Here is a 13,775-nt window from a genome sequence, read left to right as displayed (position 1 = left end):
CACAGTTGAAACCGCGATTCACTTTGTGTCTTGTCACAGTTTCACTGCTGATTTCAATATCTCTGCAACTGGTAAGATACATTTTAAATCAAAGATATTACATCTCCCCACATGTGCGCTGTGTTAATCAGAGAAGTCGTACATCCTAACACAGTTTTAGAGAAAGCAAATTAACTGTAATAAATCAGTTGTCGCGTCAAAGAAAACTTTCTCTCACAATTTACACACAGAAATGTCTCATCTAATATTACGTAGTTAATGTCACTAAGGAATTATGATTGTTACTCGAGTCAGTGCAGACTCGGCAATAAGAAAAAAAAAAAAAAACAGGCTATACTCTGTTCAGCATGAGTATAAACCTGATGTGAACAAACACAAACGCTGTGATTAGTCAGAAGGTGCAGCACACGTTCACTGATGTTGTTACGCTCTTGGAAGTAGGTCCTACTGATGTATTAGAAACATTATTATCTATTACTAAGTTACGTTAAATGACACTGTAACATATTTTAATATATTAACAGCCATCAATTTCTTCGTAATCACGCTTTAGCTGTGTAGTTTTTATTTCAAAAAGCATATACAGTCACAGTCGCTGTACGTTGTGCTCTGATTGTCGCGCTGTTATTATGCAGTATGAAAATGGCCGGGGCTGCTTCCTGTTCCGTAGTGAAACACCCGTGTAGAACACGGTTAAAAAGTTCTGAGAAATAGGTTATTCTTAGCGTTTTTCGTAAATTTACAGAAAAATTGGCTTTGAAGTTTTCCGAGGAGTTGTATTTGATACAGTTGACATACATGTACACTTTGGATGTAGAGCGGAATCGGTAGCGTATTGAATAACCTAATGCAGTTCATGAATCGCTGGTTCCAGTCTCGCGTTGGTCTTTTTCTTCGTTCAAGTTTAAATACCTACATCTCGTAACTGTAAAATTCATCATCTTTTTATGAATAATGCACGTCTTCTTGTTTGTAATTACATATTGCACGCGAAAGCGTTGTTTCGTTTTAAATATAAATCATTAATTATCGATATTTTATGAAAGATTATTAATAAAGGTTGCTTAAATTAAGAAAACATAAGTTTAATTTTTTAGGACAAAAATGAAAAACTGAATTCTCTTTATTTGGACTGTCCCCTGTTTTATACTTTAGATGTTGTCTCACACGAACCAGAGTGGTAAGTGTCACAGAAACATGGAAATCATTTTCACAATACCGAGCACACAATACAAATGCTGGATTTTTACATTTTCCGCTGTACCATTGCAATATGAACACAACAGAAGTGATCTGGAGCCAAGTTTAGGGATTTGGCCCTAGAAATAACAAGACTATTAAACTGTCGAACGCTGGATACGGAACGGCACGCCCTAAAACAAGAGAAGAAAAAGCGGCGCCTGGGTGTCTTCATGGGTTGCGTTTTTGATCGACTCGTTATCAACGTAACGGATGACAGATCCAGAACTGAAATGTATTTCTGGGAGCTAAGAGATTACCAGACGACTGACTGTAAGTAATACCTTAAGTGGCTTCAGTGTTCAATAGTACGGTGAAATCCCTGCAGTATGCTCGCATCACACAAAGATCGCTCAGAAAAATTGTCCTACGTTTAAGTAAGGAGTTATCACTCTTGTTAGGTGAGAACGAGAGCATCTTATGCTTTTCGTCTGTTCACCTAAGAAGCGTCAGATACAGCAGGGGTTTTGCCGAATATTATTTCATTCCCTTTAAAAATTCAATGATATTCGAAGCTACATTGTTTCTTTGCTCGTCTCTTTTCACGTCTGAACTGCAACTGCTCACATCATTGCAGGTTAGTTGGACAAGCGAGCTGGAGTGCTGTCCAAGTTTAATGCGCCGGCAGAGGTGTTTTCCCACATTATCGCTCAGTCTATGTGCGTGTAACACAGCATAAAACGTATCCTTATGATCGTACTTGACTGTACTGGACACAGCTTCGCTTCCGCTCCACGGGATACGAAATCCAATGAGATTCAAGCAAACGCGGAAGAATACATGGCGTAATGTTTACATCAGATTTATTCTTATGATAAACATAGTATGTGGGAGATCGCGTACGGTACGTATTTCAACAAGGTGTTTTATTTTGTTCAAATCCGAATTTTTTCTGGTGTGATGACAGAGTCAGACAAAGTTTCATCCATGATTTCTACGCGATATCTGTAAAAATACATATAAAAAATCCCAATTAAATAGGGGAGAGTGTTGTACCTCGAAATACTTTTCACACTTTCGCCTATAGCCAGTCCTGTAATGAAACTTCAATATATTTTCTTGTTCCATTTTGAAATTATTATAGCATTCACTTTATGTCTGATGCAGTCTTTTTCTGAAATGACAAAAATTTGTGAACTTATGAAAGATTATACTAAATCTTTTCCACTGAAAGAAACACACTATTGTGGCTTACATAGGAAATATCTTGATGCCAAGTGTCACAACAATGCACGAACTATTTTTGTCACCACATGAAGATACAAGAGTAACTTACGCCTTCTACTACAAGTATTTCAAGGATAACTATGGATACTGATTTGGGAGACCAAGAAAGATTAGCGCCCGAACACCTCAAACCAGACACACACCAAGAAAGACGTTTGTTCAGAAAGTGAAGAAATAAATGTAAGACTGAAAAATACTGTTATATCCTAGCCAGTAATGCCACCCGAGACCGCTGCCAAAAGGTTGGCAGCATCAAAGTCCGGACGCCGTCCGCATAAGCAGCGCCAGCGAGACAGGAAATCGCCGCAAGTCTGCGCGCGCCACCGCTGGCTTCTGGCTTCTTAAGCGCTGGAGTCGCGAGCGCTAGGACAGTTCTGGATTCGCCGCTCAGTTGTAGACTCGCCTCCGAATTGTGTACCTGCTAGTCAGTTGTGTGTTCATCGCAGCAGAGTTGTTGTTGTCGTCAGCCGACGCTGACCTAGCCGCACCGACTCGAACTAGACAGATTTCTGTAGACCATGTTCACCACTGTGTTCTGTATCGTCGTTAATAAAGATAAGTACCGACTTTCATTTAATCCGAGTGTTTGGGTTCTCATCTTCCTGTTCACTGTTCCAGCGGACCGGTCGGCCAGCTATTAAAAGTGTGGCGGTGACTTCGTAGGCCGTTTCTACAGCGAAGTGTTGTCGCTACGAAGGCCGTCACAAAACTGGCGACGAGGACTTCCGAACTGGTGTGCAGGGCTGGTTCAACTTGTTTCTTGAGATAGAATTTTGGGGGCTGGTTTAATTTGTGTTCACTATGTCTGCCGAATTACAACAGTTGATCTTGTTACAGAGTCAGCAAATACAAAGTCTGGTGGAAGCAATCGCCAAACAAGCGGCTAATCCACCACCACACAAGGAACAAGCACAGGCAGCACCGCCTTTTCGTGCTTTTGAGGCATCACGAGAAGAATGGCAAGAATATTTCGCGCAGTTGCAGGCGCACATGTCAGTCTACAAAATCACAGGTAATGAGCGGCAGCTTTATTTAATTTCCACTGCAGGCGTGGAAGTCTATAGACTACTTTGTAAGTTGTTCCCGGAATCCAAGCCAGAAGCTTTAGACTATGACGTTGTTGTTACCAAGCTTGCTGCGTATTTCGAGTCGCGAGTTCATGTGGCAGCGGCCAGATTCAAGTTCTTCAGATTAAAGAAACTGCCACATCAATCTAATAAACAGTGGTTAACAGATTTACGGGGCCTCACCCGTCAGTGTCGATTTAATTGTGTGTGTGGAGCTTCCTACAGTGATGTCATGTTACGAGACGCTATTACTCAAAACATTGCAGATTCTCGTATTCGTGCTGCTATCTTAAAGTTGCCTGACCCGTCATTAGAGACTGTGATGAACATTATTGAAGCCCAAGATACTTTTGACTATGCTGAGTGTGAGTTAGATCAGCCATGTATTTCTCAAATTGCCTGTGCTAAGCAAGTTATGTCACGCCCGCGGCCCCACCGGCAGAGTCAGACTGTAAACACTAGCCGGCCGCGTCATGTTAAACACATTCGTCAGCCGCGTGTGCAAAATGATAGACTTAAGTCTTGCCCTAAGTGTGTTCTTGCTCATCCTCGTGAACGTTGCCCGTTACGAAACGCGGTTTGTCACTTTTGTCAAAGGAAAGGACACATCCAGACTGTTTGTTTGCGTAAACGCAAGAACAATTCTAGTGCTGCCCAGCCCATGGATATTCATGTTCTTCAAAGCCAGCCCGCCCAGAAGGTCGCGTTTAAAGACTCTTCCACGGTTCGTGTGGGTAATAAACTTGTTCGCAATCAGCCACCCACCCAGCCCTCTGCTATGCGACCCAAGCGTAATTCAACCGCTGTAACACGTAATGTACAGACTGCAAGTGAAGCGGGAGTTGTTGTTCTACCCGCCCAACCCACGAGTTGTCGTAAGCAGCGAACACGCGCTAAACGCGCTGATTTTGTGTCTTCCGCCTCCGCTGCACCGATCCAGAGACAGTGTAATAAACTATTTGTGAAGCTACGCATCCAGGATAAGACCTTCCATTTTCAATTAGACACTGGTGCGTCTGTGACTCTCATAAATAGTGCTACGTGTGCGGCTATCGGCCGCCCTAAACTTTCAGCGGCAAAACATTCTTTGGCTACTTATAGTGGCGAACACATTCCTGTGTTAGGTGTATGTAGTGTGCCAGCCACATTCCGGGGCAACACAAAAACAGTTTCATTCACAGTGCTCCGCGCTACAGACAATGTCAACATTTTCGGGTTAGACTGTTTTGACTTGTTTGGCCTGTCTATCCAAGACAATGTGTTGCAACTTAATTCTGTTGTTGTTCCTCAAGACAGCATCACCGATTTGTGTAAACGATACAGTGACATATTTAAAGACGAACTCGGTTGTGCTGCGAACTTTGCCGCTCATATTACGTTAAAAGATAATGCTCAGCCTCGATTTTTTCGTGCTCGTCCAGTGCCTCACGCCCTCCGGGCACCTGTAGAAGATGAACTTCGTCGTTGGCAAAACAACGGTGTTATTCAACCCGTTTCAGCGAGCCAGTGGGCTTCTCCCTTAGTTATTATAAAGAAACCGTCTGGCAAGTTACGTTTGTGTGCTGATTTTAAGTCGACAGTTAATCCTCACTGTCATTGATTCTTTTCCTTTACCCAGACCGGACGAGCTGATGGATAAGTTAGGGGAAGCTCGTTTCTTTTCCAAAATTGATCTCCGTGAAGCATATTTGCAATTGCCCCTCGACGAGCAATCACAACAGTATTTTGTCATAAACACGTCGTTGGGGTTGTTCCGTTTTCTGCGTTTGCCTTTTGGTTGTGCGTCAGCTCCAGCTGTTTTTCAGCGTTTTTTGTCCCAACTTTTGGCTAATGTGCCATCGTGTTGCAACTATTTAGACGATATTGTTGTGTCCGGTCGGACGCCTGCTGAACATTTCCGTAATTTGGAGTGTTTGTTTACAGTGTTGTCTCAGGCAGGCCTACGTTGCAACATCGATAAATGTTCATTTTTCCTTACGGAGTTGGAGTATCTGGGACATGTTATTAATGCTCAAGGCATTCATCCCTCCCAGTCACATTTAGTAGCTATTCGTGATTTGCCCGCCCCTCGCAATCTGCATGAATTGCAAGCAGTTCTTGGCAAATTGACATATTATATTAGGTTTATACCTAATGCATCACAGATTGCTGCACCGTTGCATCGTCTCCGCCGTAAGAATGTTCCGTTTGTGTGGTCAGCTGATTGCCAATCAGCCTTTCAGCAGCTAAAAGAGGCTTTATTGAATGATCGTTGTCTGGTCCATTACGACCCTAACAAGCCTCTGGTGTTAGCTTGTGATGCTTCTTCTTTCGGTCTCGGTGCTGTGTTGTCTCACCGAGTCGGTAACACCGAACGTCCTATTGCGTTCGCATCTAAATTGTTAAACAAAGCTCAGTGTAATTACAGCCAATTGGACAAGGAAGCGTTGGCTATTGTGTTCGGTGTCACAAAATTCCATCACTACCTCTATGGTAGACCATTCTATTTAGTAACAGATCACAAGCCCCTGACGTCACTGTTTCATCCGTCTAAACCAGTTCCTCAGCGGACAGCTCGGAGACTACAGCGTTGGGCTCTTTTGTTATCACAATACCAGTATGAGATACTGTATCGCCCTACAGCTCAGCATGCAAACGCTGACGCGCTTTCTCGATTGCCGATTGCTGCGGATGAGGTCTTCGATTCCTCTGACGACTCTTGCCATCAGATTGACGCCGATGAGCATCAATCTCTCCGGGATTTTCCGATTGATTATCGTCAGGTGGCACGGGAGACAGCTACGGATCCTCATCTGAGTTTACTATTACGTTTTGTTCAACGTGGTTGGCCGTCCAAGGCAAAGGACATATCGGATCCTGTGGTTCGTCGCTATTATCCGCAACGTCATCTGTTGTCCGTTTCGCACGGAGTTTTGCTGTTACGCACCGAGAATGACCAGCTTCGTCTAGTGGTTCCCCAAGTGCTCCAATCCACGGTCCTCGACTTGTTGCATCAAGGTCATTGGGGAGTGGTCCGCACCAAGCAGCTTGCCCGCCGTCATTGTACATGGATCGGTATTGATAAGCAGATTACGCAGATGTCTACAGATTGTTCGACGTGTGCCGAACACCAAGCTGCTCCGCCTCAACGCTATTTTGAGGGGGCACGCCCTGCCGGTCCCTGGCAGCGAGTACATATTGATTTCGCTGGCCCATATTGGCATTCTCGTTGGCTCATCGTGATAGATGCATTTAGTAATTTTCCGTTTGTTGTGCCCATGCAGTCTACAACGTCTGCACAAACTATACAGGCGTTGACTTCAATTTTTTGTATTGAGGGTCTTCCAGAAGTTTTAGTGTCTGACAATGGTCCACAATTTACCTCCGCTGAATTTGAAAGTTTTTGTTCTGCCAATGGCATTCGCCTTGTTCTTACTCCGCCGTTCCACCCTCAATCGAATGGTGCAGCGGAACGTTTTGTACGCACATTCAAGGATCATATGGACCGCCTTCGTGCTACGCACTCTCGTCAGCAGGCCCTCATCACGTTCCTGTCGTCGTACCGGACCACGCCACGCGACGGCCCTTCGCCTGCGGAGCTTCTCCACGGCCGTCGTCATCGCACCCTACTACGGTTGTTGCACCCCCCGGATCGACCCGCCGCTTCTGAGCATCGCACGCGTTTTCAGCGCAACGACGCCGTTTTTTTCAGAGTTTATCACGGTCGCCGTCGTTGGGAACGTGGTACCGTGATACGTGTCCAGGGTCGCGGTTTTTATACTGTTCAAGGTGCTACTGGGGTGTACAGGAGGCATCAGAACCAGTTGCGCCGCGCTGGCCGCCCGGATTCTGCCGCTCGTTCTTTGTCCACAGATTTGGTCCGCGGCGGGTTCCAGCCGCGCCTTCAGACTTCGCTGCCGCCCCCAGGGCAGCAGCAGCAGCCGTCGCCGCTACCACGCCGACAGCCCGTCCCGTTGATGCCTCCCGCGCAGCTTCATCCGGGAGCGCCCCAGGTGGTCGCTCCGGCACCTGCGGTCCCTCTTCAGTCGCCACCGCCTTCGGAGCTGATGGTCGTCGACCCCTCAGCCGGGCCGCCTTCCCAAGCGGTGGCTGTGCAGCCTGTCCTGCAGTCGCTTTCCTTGGGCACCCCCAAGGAGTCTGACACCGCGGCGCCTTGTCCGGCGCCCACTCAGCAGCCGTCGACGCAGCGTCAGGAGACGCTGCCTCTCTTCGTGGGTCCCGACGCCCCGTCGCGTCCAGTACCAGAAGCTGCGCCCGTGGTCACAGGCGTGCACCCTGACCTCGGTTTTCAGTCGGTGTTTCCCGAGGCCCCGTGCAGCCAATGCTGGGGTGCGGACCGGGGACTGCCACCGACAACAGTCTCCGCCCCGGTCTCTTCTGCTACGCCTGCGGCCAGACCCCTCCCCCGCCGTCGACGCTCGCCACGTCATTATTCAACGACGGTGCGGCGATTTGGGGGGGAGGAGTGTTATATCCTAGCCATTAATGCCACCCGAGACCGCTGCCAAAAGGTTGGCAGCATCAAAGTCCGGACGCCGTCCGCATAAGCAGCGCCAGCGAGACAGGAAATCGCCGCAAGTCTGCGCGCGCCACCGCTGGCTTCTGGCCTCTTAAGCGCTGGAGTCGCGAGCGCTAGGACAGTTCTGGATTCGCCGCTCAGTTGTAGACTCGCCTCCGAATTGTGTACCTGCTAGTCAGTTGTGTGTTCATCGCAGCAGAGTTGTTGTTGTCGTCAGCCGACGCTGACCTAGCCGCACCGACTCGAACTAGACAGATTTCTGTAGACCATGTTCACCACTGTGTTCTGTATCGTCGTTAATAAAGATAAGTACCGACTTTCATTTAATCCGAGTGTTTGGGTTCTCATCTTTCTGTTCACTGTTCCAGCGGACCGGTCGGCCCGCTATTAAAAGTGTGGCGGTGACTTCGTAGGCCATTTCTACAGCGAAGTGTTGTCGCTACGAAGGCCGTCACAAAAAATACTTCATTGAATGAAAGGACTAGGATGGCCATTATGGCTGAACTACAAGTTCATAAGAAGCGTGCTCAAAAGTTCCATGCCAAAATCAAAGAAACTGGAGCACTCTGAAATGTATCGACGATGCGTGTGGGAATTGGGATTGTTGTGGATTACATACATATTCCGATTCAGGAAATATTTTATCACCACCAACTGTGTGTACGATTAAGGAAAGAAATGAAGTGTGTACTTTCATTCAAACAGTACATAAATGATTACGTTCCGAACGAAATAAGACGTCTTAAGGTTTTTTTCAGAGTTCGGGACCAATCCGTAATCACACCTTCATACGTTTCATTTTTGTTCAAACAGTTACTGGCAAATTCAAACCTGTGAATTAGTTTTTTCCAGCTAGGGAACGCACTTTCCTTCCTTGTGATCGAGATATCGGTATTTGAAAAGTTATTTGCGAGAAATCGACCAAGTCTACACACTAGAAGAATATCCAAGAATGACTGCAGAATAAAGTAGATCTGGTAAAATCATTGTAATACTGATGAAAACTGAAGACATCAAAGATTATACACGTTGGTTTGCAAAACACTGTATGGAAGATGCACTTGCTGTAGGGTCTTTGAAGAAAAGTGTTACTACAGAACAAAAACAATTTTTTGCAGTCAGCCAGTTTTCGCACTTTGTGAACCGTAGCGTCACACACATACATCAGTGGGGTTCTAAGGAACACTTTCAGAGTGCTAAAGATCTCTGAAGGGGTATTGGTGAACTACATTTGTCAACCTCGAAAGCTTACACTCATCACACGCTTAATGTCGTCCTTGTAAAGGCAAAGACGGCCAATGATCTCTTCACTGCGGATGCACACCAGGCCTCGAACTCTTACGGGAATACTGCGAGTAATGAACATAATGGGCAAGGGGCACTACATTCGTAGTAAGTGAATAAGTTGAGAATTGGGCTCTGACGGGAGGCAAGCTAGTGTAAGCTGCGCAGTTGTGATGACCACTGAGTCCGTATGGCTTAGTGTTTAGCCGGCACAGTAGCTCAGCGTGTTCGGTCAGAAAGTTAGCAGCCCTCTGAAACAAAAAAACTTGAGTTAATGGGTCAACGATGAACTTAAACAAGCGTCCCGAACGACTAGATCGAGCAATGACGAACAAAATGAGATCAACAAAAAATAGAGGGTTAGCTGCCTCTGCAAATAAAAAAACTGCGTGAATGATCGATGAACTTGAACGGGTGTCATGGAACGTCCGCCCCGAATAAATTCAACGAACAATATCGAACAAAATGAGATTTAAAGAAACAAAAAGTAGTCAGAGCAAGTGACTAATAAGCAGGAGACCTGGGTTCGAGTCCAAGTCGAGCACATATTTTCAACTTTCCTCGCCGATTTACATCAACGCCCATTCGCAGTCATTGTCTGTAATTCATTTGTGTCTTAAACATTTATTAATTCAAAGAAACTGCAAGACATCAGCAATGTGATGCAGTATAGCCTGTATAAGCACGATGAATTTTGCAAGTACATTCTGACATGGCAAACACCTGATTGTGAACATGATGAACATTGATCCCATTAGGTAGTAGCTCTATAATGTTCCTATATAAAAAAAATAATTTTGTGTATTTTTAAAAGATCACATGTCCACTGACTTAAACAGCCTTGATTTGGAAGAAAAATGTTTATATTTTTATGCATAACATTGTGAACAGTATTATGTACCACACACTTAATGGGAAGACTCAAATGTAATATAAAAATAATTATATTTGAAGTGTACTCAGTTATTGTTTCTCGTGAAAAGTTGATTCCTTAGGACACATGCCTCTTTAAAAACAAACTATTCCACCAGATCGGCTTTTCTATGTGAGTGGCTGTCGAACAGACAAATCCTACCGGAAGACTTTTATATCATTTCTGAAGAAAGCATATCAACTATACTTCGATTTAAAGGCGGATACTGGCAAATCATGGACATAACAGTTCGCCTGTTTGACATGTGCATACAACTTGCGTGGTTGGGTAAGGAAGTCGAAGAAAAATAACCATTTAGCATTCGTAATTCCTATGATATGGTGTGCGTCAAGCAACAATACCACAGACAGTTGTTTCTCTTTGGCAGATGTCACTCAAGTTCATGCAGCTATGAAGTATCCACATGTTCCCCCAGTTTCTAAACCAATTCTACTTGATCCTGTCTCTTGTCCAGTGCCAATAGCACTTACAGAATATACAGTCGATGAAAAAACGAAAGACGAAAGTTCTTTTTTAGCTTCCAGTAACGTATCAGACCCTGACCTCTAATCGGGAGAAAGTCCACATGTACTCGGTGGGATTTAAGTCGGGGCAACGGCCAGGTCAATCTAATCGCCGAATGTCCTTCCGTTCCAAGAGCTGCTCCACCTTGGCTGTTTGATGCGGGCGCTCACTGCCATCCGTAAAAATGAAGTCAGGGTCGAATGACCTCCTGGAAAGACGCACTTGGGGAAGGAGTGCAGTGTCATAACAACGTTGACCTGTGAGTCTACACTCTACAGTGTTCAAAGATTTGAAGGGCAATACACCCATGCAACATTATGCTTTCCAACATTATAACACCTCGACCACCAAAATAATCAGGTTCGACAATGCTGGACGTACCTTCATATAGCGAAAGATGGAAATGTGTAATGCACCCAGGAACACTGTCGAAAATAATCGTTTTGTTGGTCCAGGTGTTTCGCTGTGGAGAGGCTTAATGCTGCATGAGTGTACTGACCTCCATATCTTTGAACAGGTACACTTACCACTCAATGTTTTTCTGACACAGCAGTTCTTCCCAATGTGCGTCTTTTCAGGGGTTTATTCGGCCCTGACATTTTGTTTATCTACATCTACATCTACATGGATACTCTGCAAATCACATTTAAGTGCCTGGCAGAGGGTTCATCGAACCACCTGCACAATTCTCTATTATTCCAATCTCTTATAGCGCGTGGAAAGAATGAACACCTATATCTATCCGTACGAGCTCTGATTTCCCTTATTTTATCTTGGTGATCGTTCCTCCCTATGTAGGTCGGTGTCAACAAAATATTTTCGCATTCGGAGGAGAAAGTTGGTGATTGGAATTTCGTGAGAAGATTCCGTCGCAACGAAAAACGCCTTTCTTTTAACGATTTCCAGCCCAAATCCTGTATCATTTCTGTGACACTCTCTCCCATATTTCGCCTTTCTTTGAACTTTTTCGATGTACTCCGTCAGTCCTACCTGGTAAGGATCCCACACCGCGCAGCAGTATTCTAAAAGAGGACGGACAAGCATAGTGTAGGCAGTCTCCTTAGTAGCTCTGTTACATTTTCTAAGTGTCCTGCCAATAAAACCCAGTCTTTGGTTAGCCTTCCCTACAACATTTTCTGTGTTCCTTCCAATTTAAGTTTTTCGTAATTGTAATACCTAGGTATTTAGATGAATTTACGGCTTTTAGATTAGACTGATGTATCGTGTAACCGAAGTTTAACGAGTTCCTTTTAGCACTCATGGGGATGACCTCACACTTTTTGTTGTTCAGGGTCAACTGCCACTTTTCGCTCCATTCAGATATTTTTTCTAAATCGTTTTGCAGTTTGTTTTAGTCTTCTGATGCCTTTGTAAGTCGATAAACGACAGCGTCATTTGCAAACAACCGAAGACGGCTGCTCATATTGTCTCCCAAATCGTTTATATAGATAAGGAACAGCAAAGGGCCTATAACCCTACCTTGGGGATCGCCAGAAATCACTTCTGTTTTACTCGATGACTTTCCGTCAGTTACTACGAACTGTGTCCTCTCTGACAGGAAATCACAAATCCAGTCACATAACTGAGACGATATTCCATAAGCACGCAATTTCAATACGAGCCGCTTGTGTGGTACAGTGTCAAAAGCCTTCCGGAAATCAGGAAATACGGAATCGATCTGAAATCCCTTGTCAATAGCACTCAACACTTGCGTTTCACAGTAACCACGTTTTCTAAACCCATGTTGACTGTGTGTCAATAGACAGTTTTCTTCGAGGTAATTCATAATGTTCGAACATAATATATGTTCTAAAATCCTGCTACATATCGACGTTAACGATATGGGCCTGTAATTAAGTGGATTACTCATACTACCTTTCTTGAATATTGGTGTGACCTGTGCAACTTTCCAGTCTTTGGGTACGGATCTATCGTCGAGCGAACGGTTGTATATGGTTGTTAGGTATGGAGCAAATGCATCAGCATACTCCTAAAGGAACCTAACTGGTATGTAGTCTGGACCAAAAGACTTGCTTTTATTAAGTGATTTAAGTTGCTTCACTATGGATGACAATGTGTGACCGCCTTGAATAACGCAGGTGGCGTAGTTCTTGGAACGACAGGGAATTAACTGACCTGTTCGTTCTGCTGACTTAAATCCCGTCGAGTATGTATCGGATGCGTTGGAGAAAAGTATTGCAGCACGTCCACACGCACCATCCAGCACTTTGACAACCGCGCTAGAGGAGGAGTGGAACGTTCTACTGCAAGAACTCCATGCCAACCTTGTGTGCGGCATGGGAGCACATCGCATAGCATGCATTGTTGTCCATGATGATCATACATCCTAATACGAGCTACGTCCCGCATTTTGTAATGTCGAGTGGCCATCACGAATGGCGGTGACTTCAGTGTAGCTGTTGTCTTTGACTAAAAGTGTCATTCCTGTTCGTCTCATTGTATATGAAGTGTTGGCAGAAGAGCCAACACCGTATTGCTAGAGGAGGCCGAAATGCACGCGTTTACGAGTTGCTTCACTATGGATGACAATGTGTGACCGCCTTGAATAACGCAGGTGGCGTAGTTCTTGGAACGACAGGGAATTAACTGACCTGTTCGTTCTGCTGACTTAAATCCCGTCGAGTATGTATCGGATGCGTTGGAGAAAAGTATTGCAGCACGTAATTACACGCAGACTGGCGTGAGGTCTGGAACAGGACAATGTCTTGAGAATTGCAAATAAAGTACGTAGATGATGTAATACTTAACTTTAATCCATAATTGGAGTACATCGCTCTTGAAGATACAAAAGTATAATAAGCTCAATATAACTTGTAATGGCGCCTTGCTAGGTCGTAGCAAATGACGTAGCTGAAGGCTATGCTAACTATCGTCTCGGCAAATGAGAGCGTAATTTGTCAGTGAACCACTGCTATGAACGTCGGCTGTACAACTGTGACGAGTGCTACAAAATCTCTCTAGACCTGCCGTGTGGTGGCGC

The sequence above is a fragment of the Schistocerca nitens genome, chromosome 2 (assembly GCF_023898315.1).
Source record: "Schistocerca nitens isolate TAMUIC-IGC-003100 chromosome 2, iqSchNite1.1, whole genome shotgun sequence".
Taxonomy (NCBI): domain Eukaryota; kingdom Metazoa; phylum Arthropoda; class Insecta; order Orthoptera; family Acrididae; genus Schistocerca; species Schistocerca nitens.
This window is presented reverse-complemented; position numbering follows the sequence as displayed.